The sequence below is a fragment of the Phascolarctos cinereus genome, unplaced genomic scaffold (genome assembly GCF_003287225.1).
Source record: "Phascolarctos cinereus isolate Bilbo 61053 unplaced genomic scaffold, phaCin_HiC Scaffold_726;HRSCAF=1367, whole genome shotgun sequence".
In the NCBI taxonomy this organism is placed as follows: domain Eukaryota; kingdom Metazoa; phylum Chordata; class Mammalia; order Diprotodontia; family Phascolarctidae; genus Phascolarctos; species Phascolarctos cinereus.
The window spans coordinates 224187427-224194907 of NW_027556098.1; the positions used below are offsets into that span (position 1 = coordinate 224187427).

Genomic DNA, 7481 nt, shown 5'->3' on the forward strand with positions numbered 1-7481 from the left:
CTCCTTTACTCTAGTTTCTGAGAAAGGGTGGTCCTTTTCCTCACCAATGCTTAGCACAGCGCCTGGCATATAGTAGATGCTTAATAAACATTTATTGAATTGAAATTGAATTGGATGTTTAGAATTAAAATGAAGCTAAAAATCCCACAGCTCAAGAGACTTACAGTTTCCCTGGGGAAACAGGGCATGTTCAAAGGCTGCCTCTTGTTAAGTACCAAATGAGTAGTGCAGAGGATAAGTGCCTTAGGCCTGGGTAGGTGAATCTGGGTGGCTCCAGCACCCACCCATCTCCCTTGGGGAAGACCCTACAGCCGGCAAAACTCATCATAGCCACTTGGGCCCTATACTTAGCAAAATCCTTTCATTGGATGCATAGCAAAGACTGAGTGTGTGTGTAATTTACTCTGAAACATATGCTTATTATTGCAGCCAAAGTAATGCCTAAGATGTACTAACTGGTTCTTATAAATTTAATTATATAGTGGGTAAGGACTTTCATTGAGACATATTCTATTCCAGGTAATGGTCATCAAAGGAGTAAACCTTAGAGAAGGGAAAGCATAGTTCACTTTAAGTAAAATATTAATCAGGTTGCCCTTAATTTAAAGAGGAGATCGAGCTAAGTTAATTAAATCAGGATCATTAATGTAAGAGCTTTCTGCTGAAAATTTGAAGTAGGTCTTGAATGAAGGATGGGATTTGGACCAGAAGAGAAGAGCTGGAGGACATTTCCTGAACTTGGAGAGCAAGCCAGCAAGAAAGGGGGTTAGTCTTTCTTGTTGGTCTTTTCAAGAAAAGAATTGACCTGTTTGCCTGTAGAGTTGTAGTAAAGCAATGGTGTGAGATGAGGTTGGAGAGGTAAACAGAAGAAAAGAATTTACAGATGACCATGAATGCCAGACTAAGATTCGCATTTCATCTGGTGGACAGTGGGAAGCTAGGGGACTTGGGTGGCAGCAGGGTGATAATATAAGTAAATGGGTATTTTAGGATAAATCAAGACCTTAAAAGTGTAAGAAATTTTGGGACCATTAAGCTCTGAATACCCTTAAGCTTTTAGTGATTGATGTAGGACAAAAGAAAAAAAAATGGCAGTTGGGTAAAAAGTGAGGATGAATTCAGGTGTTGTTTTTGATAGTGAGTAAAGGGTATGCCTTGAAGCTGTTGTTATTCAGTCATGTCTGACTCTTTTCAACCCCATTTGGGGTTTTCTTGGCAAAGATACTGGAATGGTTTTCCATTTCCTTCTTCAGCTCATTTTACAGATGAAGGAAACTAGGCAAATAGAGTTAAGTGACTTGCCCAGGGTCACACAGCTAGTAAATGTTTAAGTCCAGATTTGAACTCAGGAGGATAAGTCTTCTTGAATCTAGGCACTGAGCTACCTAGCTGTCCTAGAGTCTAGGAGAGTTCTGTTCCTGAGTTCAAGTCCTGACTTTGACACATAGGAGAGGAAAGAGGAAGAGAAAGACGAAACACACACCCTGCTATTGATTACTCTTTCCCGGCTAAGGAAATTACTTCTGTTATAAATAGGCAACTTCATATGGGAAGCCTTTGAAAACTTTGCAGTCAAAAATAGGGGCTCACCCTATAATGACACAATAGTCAAAGGCCTTAATCTTGTCTCTACAAAGTTGGTGAAGACTTTCTTCCCCAGTCAGGTATTATTCCCTTCAGTCAGATTACTGGTCCCATTTTGCAACAGACTGAGGCTTCAGAGCCCCTCGGGGATTTTACAAATACTATGGCATCACGATTAGTCAACGACAGGAGGAGCTTGTTTTAAGAGTTCTCTTCCCTTCTGGCTACCCAGGAATTCTCAATGACCCAAGACCCCAGAAATCAAAGTAATAAACAAAAGCAGAAAAGGCCCTCCTCCAGGGGAGGAGCAGGTGCCTAGATCAGCTGAGTTTGCTAGAGCAATTGGCATTTTATCTATGCACAAGGAACACTAGCACATTCCAAGTTTTAAAATAAAGTTTACTAGAGCAAGGAGGCAGTAAGGTTTGAGAGTCAGGCTTGGAGGCAGGACAACCTAAGCTGTGAATCTCAATTTAACTTAATGACCACAGAAAGTGAGGAAGCTGAGACAGGGATCAGGGTGTAGTGGAATGAGCAACGCCCTGGAAGTCAGAGGAGCCATGCCCTATGGTATGGAGGTATGACACTCAACGTCTTCAGTGCTCTGGCCAAGTTTAAAGACTCTTAAGTGCAGAAGGGGTGCAAATCTGCACTAGTAAAGATAATTTCCTCACCTGGGAGTCCCTGTTGGGGAATTTCTCAGTAAGGGTTCCTGGACTACTCATAGATGAGACTAGAGGTCAAATAACTTGAGAGATTGAAAGAATATATTGGGTTTGTTCTAATACATGATGCAAAATGACTCCTCAAAAACGATTCATCTTGGGAGAACTTGTGTCCCGACATCCAGTTCCCAGTGTAAAGATGGAAGGAAAGGACAGCCAACAGAAAACCAAAAAGGGAAACAAAGTTGGGGGTTTCTGGGGGAATAGCTGGAAATAAGCTGGCAGGACTTGTCCAACTGAGACAACCTTCCCAGTGCAGAAGGCAAAAAAAAGAAGGCTACTGAATCTTTTGCTATTGTTAAAGAAGTCTTTGATCTAAGACAGCTGGGTTGAAGTAATCCAATCTCTTATCTAAGGCCATCAGATGGTTTTTACAATGGTGGATGAGACTTTCTGCTTTACCTTGTCACGGTACAATTTATTATGTTTTATTTCTCCATTTCCTATGCCAATGAAATCACTGGTCCAGTCTCTACATTAATAGGGATTAATTGGAATTGGACCAATGATTTAAAGAGCTAGAAAAGACTTTAGGGCTAACTTGCTGGGGCTCCCTCAAGTTTTACAGCTGAGGAAACTAAGATCTGGAGAGATTAATTGCCTGGTCCAAGTCAGACCAGGGTACCTAGGTGGTACAGTGGATCGAGTGCCAGGCCTGGAGTCAGGAAGACTCATTTTCCTTAGTTCACTGGCCTCAGACACTAGGTGTGTAACCCTGGGCAACTCACTTAACCCTGTTTGCCTCAGTTCCTCATCTGTAAAATGAGCTGGAAAAAGAAATGGCAAACCCCTCTAGTCAGCATCTTTGCCAAGAAAACTCTAAAAGGGGTCACAAAGAATTGGACACAACTAAAAAAAAAAATAGCTCAACAACAACCAAGTCTGAGTGAGGACCCAGGTTCTCTTACTCCCAGTCTAGGGCTCCCTCCACTGCACCCTGCTCCCTCTCTCTGTTTCTTCACTTTCTGGGGACAATTTGATACACTGAGATTGACATCCTTCCCTTTGATGATGTATATTGACCACATCGATGACTTGTCTCATTGTTATTAGCCTATCCAAGTCCTCTTCTCTTTAAATTCCAGGGCTTTTGCTGAGTTTTTGCAAAAAATAAATGACAAGTTTTAGGTGTGCTTCCTAATGGACATTACCCCTGAATAGACTGTGGCCCAATACAAGACCTGTCCCACTGTATATTTAAAGTTAGAAAGATTAGTTAATACAAGCAAGATGCTATTTATGTAGCAGTTAACGAGGCTGTGCTTCAGAGTCAATACACATTGAATATTCGCTGTACTTTCAATTTCAAATGAAAGAATATGCTTAAGAATAGGGCCTGTGTGGCTGTGTTGAGGCCCTCTAGCTGCAGGGGGCTTTCCGGAGGAAGTGGGAGCTGGGGCAGTCCCCCAGATCTAAATTGCTATGCCACCCACTAGCTCAATGTAAATAAAAATGTGAATAGAGCTTACATTCCCAGAGGGCAAGGATCTGGTCCTTTAGTATAGCAACTAGCACAGGGCACTGTACACGGTACGCATTCTACAAAGATTTCTTCAGTCTTGGAAAGAAACCAAGAAGGAAGGGATTGAAATGAATAGGAGAAAGAAGAGAGCTTGCTTCTGGACTGTTCATGGTAGGTAATCATTTCTCTCTAATGCTATTGAGTGGGGCTACCCACTTGCTGTGAGACTTGACTGCCATCTTTCCTTAGGAAATGTGGGATCTGCGGCCAGCCCCATCACACTGTTGGTATCCCTCCCCCTTGTAGCTAGGAGCACACTAGTCCTCCTGACCCTAAGCCTTGGGGGTCTTGGGTTGCTGCTCTTCTCACTTCACTGCTTTGCTCTCCACATCAAAGTCAGGAAGCCTCTGGGTCAAAGCAATTTATCTTAGCTAAATCACAAGACTCATTTAAGATGTTTAGAAGCTTAAATCAGGTGGTCTCTTTAAAAACAAACAAACAAACCCAAAAGCCTCAAACTAAATTTGAAACTAAATTGTGTTTTACTTCCTAAAGATTATACCAGCCTTCTCTGCTGACACCTTCATTTTTTGAGGGGAGGGGGGAAGACCGGGAGGGAGAGCCCTGGACTCATTGTTCCCCTAAAAGAGAAAAAAATGTTCCTCTCTCCTGAATCACCTAAAGTATTAACTCCCTTTTATTGTTAACACTAAAGAATAATTTTTAAAAACCTATTTAGAGTGGACAACTTAAATATGTGAAAATTAAGCTGATATAGTCCATCTTGCTACTATAAATAATCTTTTATATTACAGTGACCTTGTAAAACCAAAAGATGTTTTTAAGGCATAACATTTTCAATGTCAACATGTTTTTGTCTAGTAAACCTTGGTTCTATTAATCACAGTTCATAGCTCAGCAAGCGTTTAGCCTAATAATAGCTGCTAAATTGGTTTCTTGATAACAGTAAAATGATAGAAAATTCTTATTGATGTTCTTCTGACTATAAGGTTATATGACTGACTTTTAAAAACAAACATGTCAGTGCGTTTTGAAGATCATGATTCATCTATATGATAAAAGTCTTACAGCATTGCCTAAGGTTCCCAGAGGTTAAGCAGTTTATCTGCCCATGTCACCCAGATGCTATTAAGTGTCAGAGGTGAGATTTGAACTGGGGTCTTCCTGACCCAATTACTGTACTCCACCTGCTATCAGGAGCAGCTAGGTGGCACAGTGGAGAGAGTGCCGTGACTGGAATCAGGAAGATTCCTTTTCCTGAGTTCAAATCTGGCCTCAAATACTAGCTATGTGACCTCTGGCAAGTCACTTAACTGTTTACCTCAGTATTCTCATCTGCAAAATGAGCTGGAGAAGGAAATGGCAAATCACTCTAGTTTCTCTGCCAAGAAAACCCCAAAAGGGTCATGAAGAGTCAGACATGACTGAAAAAATAGCTAAACAACAAAAATCCACTATGGAGGTATTACTCATGTGGCCCATAGTCCACATGAAGCCTACGACACTCTCAAATGCTCCTGAGCCAGATTAAAATGTGATCGGGAAATATTTAACAAAATAAATAAAAATACAATGAAACTTTAATAAGGATATATCTTAAAATACAAATACAACCTGCAAGGATCTTTGTGTATGGATCAGTTGCCTCCATTTCTGTTTGAATTGGACACAACTGCTATGAGTTTATTGGTGTGAGGAGGACAGCTAGCTGGCGCAGTGGAAAGAGTGCTAAGCCTAGAATCAGGAAGACCTAAGTTCCAATGTGAACTCAGACACTAGCTGTGTGACCTTGGACAAATAATTTAACCTCTGATTACTTTATTTGCCTTGAATGCAAAATAGGGATAATTATAGCATCTACCTTTCAGGACTGTTTTGAGGAACAAATGAGATGCTATTTGTAAAGTGCTTAGCAAAAGTGCCTGGCACACAGTAGGCTCTTGTGGTGGTGGTGGTGATTGATGGTAGTTCTTATACTCCCTCAACATGCTCAAGTTGGCAATTTGTCTGAGAGTTGCTCGAGGAACAGAGAGGTTGCCCATCTAGTATAAGTTAGGCCTTGAACCTACCTCTTCCTTACTCCAAAGTCACAACTGCCTCTCGTACAAATACACAGAATCTAAGTATTCAAATAAATGCTGTCCTTCCAAGTAGATATTGGGGAGTCTATATTATTCTCACAATCCTACCGAAACCTTCTTGAAACTTTTTGCAAACAAACTTCGGTTATCAAGTATGCAAAAAAACTACATTATTTTTTGATTATATTTAGTTTTATCAAAAAATAGTATGACTTAATTTGATTGCCTGTTATGTTTGCCAGATTTGACTCTGTGATATTTTTAGCAATTTTCAAATATGTATCAATTACTCAATTTGATCTTGTTGCTCTAGTTTATTATGCTAGTTGCTATACTGGAGACATGCTAAAGGACCAGATCCTTGCCTTCAAGAAGCTATTCACATGTTTATTCAGTCTGCTAACGGGGGACATTGCAATTTAGATGTGGGGAAGTGCCCCAGCTCCCATTTCCTCCGGAAAGCCCCCTGCAGCTAGATGGTCTCAAATTGATTCGTTCAAATTTGATTTGACAAATTTACCAGACTAAGCTTTGAGTTACTTTTAACTCTTTTCAAATATCAAAACAATCATTGCAGGATAAAGGTCCGCCGTGACTGAAGGTCTCAAAACAATGTACCTCAGATTCTCAAGAATTCTCCAGATGGAGAGAAACATCACCATCCCTGGCCTGAGTGTCCACCTTCCTGCGGTGTGAATACTTTGAAGGAAATGGAATTGCTTGGAGGAGGCTGGGGTATTTAACCTGGAGAAGAGAAGGCTGAGGATGGATAAGACAGCTGTTTTCAAGTATTTAAAGGACTGGCATATGGAGCAAGAAGCAAATTTGTTCCATCTCACCCCAGAAGACAGGACCAGGAACAATGAGTAGATGTTACAAAGAGGCCAGACCGGATATCATGAAAACTTCCTATTCATCCTAACTATTAATTAGAGCTGCCCAAAAGTAGGACGGACAGAGTTCCCTTCCTTTGAGATCTTTAAGCAGGGACTGGGTGGCCATTTGCACAGTGTGTTAGTAGTAAGGATTCCTTCCATTTAAATGTTGGACTAGGAGCCTGCTGAAGTTCTGTCCAGCTCTCACATTCTGTGATTCATAGAGCTCATCAGTTTTCAGAATCTGAAAGAAACCCAGAGGTCATTCTAGTCCAAACCATAGCCAACCTATGACTTGTTGGTGTATTTGTTAGAAAGCAGTATTTGAAGGTCATATCCCTGTGACACTTTTTGGATAGAATTAAAAACAAAACTAAGATGAATCTTGGTGGACTGAAGTTTTTTGGTTTTGTTTCTTTTTAAGTCGGCTCCATTTTTTTTTTAAATTGCCCTGAACAGCAAATATTCTTTATTATGACATCACTAAAATATAACATTGTTCTTCAAAATAAGTTTAAAACTTAAATAGCACATTTGTCTTCATCTTGAGTCTTTACATTATAGTGGGAAGCGCCCCTCCCCAGAATTTAGAACATCTGGTTTTGAATATGTGCTCTGTACTTGCTACCTGTGTGACCTCAAACCTCTTTGGGCCTCCATTTTCTTATCTGTAAAATGGGAAGGTTGAACTAGATGGCTTCTAACTTTTTAAAATCTAAAATATGTGATACTT

At 40.5% G+C, this 7481-nt stretch overlaps 1 long non-coding RNA gene across 1 annotated transcript; it reads left to right on the forward strand.

Moving 5' to 3' along the window:
* The first annotated feature begins 3637 nt into the window (after positions 1-3637).
* Positions 3638-7131, forward strand: LOC110211517 (uncharacterized). The gene is made up of 2 exons (XR_002325424.2): positions 3638-3942; positions 6451-7131. It is a non-coding gene; the product is annotated as an uncharacterized LOC110211517 (long non-coding RNA).
* Positions 7132-7481: the final 350 nt, after the last annotated feature.